Genomic DNA, 1298 nt, shown 5'->3' with positions numbered 1-1298 from the left:
GCTCTCACCTCGGCCTCCCAAAGAGTTGGGATTATAGATGTGACCTACTGTGCCCAGCCTTTTAAATATTTTTAATACTTTTTTCTCTAATGTTTAAAGAGACCTATGACTATTTAAAACAAATTTATAATAGTGCATTGTGATAGTTCTAATACGTATATTTAAAATTTATAAAAGTACCACAGAGGATAGAATGAGGTAAATTGAGCTGTTTTGTTGCAAAGGTTTTATATTTTACACATTAAAAATAATAGTGTATTAACTCTAGATTTTGGTATGTTGAAGATGCATATTATAATCCCTGGAGCTAGCACTAAAAATGCAAAAAGGGCCGGGTGAGGTGGCTCAAGCCTGTAATCCCAGTACTTTGGGAGGCTGAGGCAAGAGGATTGCCTGAGTTCAGGGGTTCGAGACCAGCCTGGGGATCTTGGTGAGACCTTGTCTCTACAATAACTCAAAAATTAGCCGGGTATGGTAGCGCGCGCCTGTAGTTCCAGCTACTCGGATAGCTGAGCCACAAGGATCGCCTGAGCCCAGCAGGTCGAGACTGCGGTGGCCATGAACGTGCCACTGCACTCCAGCCTGGGGAACGGAATGAGACTCGAACTCAAAAATAAAAAAAAATTTAAAAAATGCAAAAAGAAGATATTTAAATCCTAAAAATGGAATCAAATTTAACACAAAATATATTTGTCCAAGCATACGTATAGAACCTTCAGTTATTATAGCCTAAGACAGGAATTATTCCAATGTCTATCATAGAAAAATGTATGGAACAGGTTGTAGAGTTGTTTTTTTGTTTTGTTTTGTTTTAAATTGGAAAATATATTTTATTTAGAAAGTTAATTAGAGAGAGAGAGAATGGGGTGGGGGATTCACTTCTCGAAGGTAGGAGAGGGGACTAGAGCTTAGGAAACATCATGGTGGCCAGAGCTCAAAGAGCACATGGTCACACCAAAGTCTAGTAAAGCAATGACCAGGTTGTAGAGTTTTAATACAGTGGAACACTACTCAGCAATTCACAGAAGCAAACTACTGAAACACACACACCACTGAGTCTAAGTGTTGTGCTGAATGACACAATAGGTCATAAAATAATACATATTGGATAATTCAGGCAAAATGAACCCATGATGGAAAAATTAAAATGGTGAGTTGTTTCTGGGAGAAGTTAAAATTTTCTGCCAATAAATACAAGGATATTTTCTGGAAATGATGAAAATACATTCTTTTTTTTGTTTTTTGTTTTTGAGTTGGAGTCTCACTCTGTTGCCTAGGCTGGAGTGCAGTGGCACGCT

This window comes from Carlito syrichta, unplaced genomic scaffold (assembly GCF_000164805.1).
Source record: "Carlito syrichta isolate Samal-C Ts95f unplaced genomic scaffold, Tarsius_syrichta-2.0.1 Scaffold312068, whole genome shotgun sequence".
Lineage (NCBI taxonomy): Eukaryota > Metazoa > Chordata > Mammalia > Primates > Tarsiidae > Carlito > Carlito syrichta.
The sequence above is the reverse complement of the archived record's forward strand: the minus strand, read 5'-3'. Positions refer to the sequence as shown.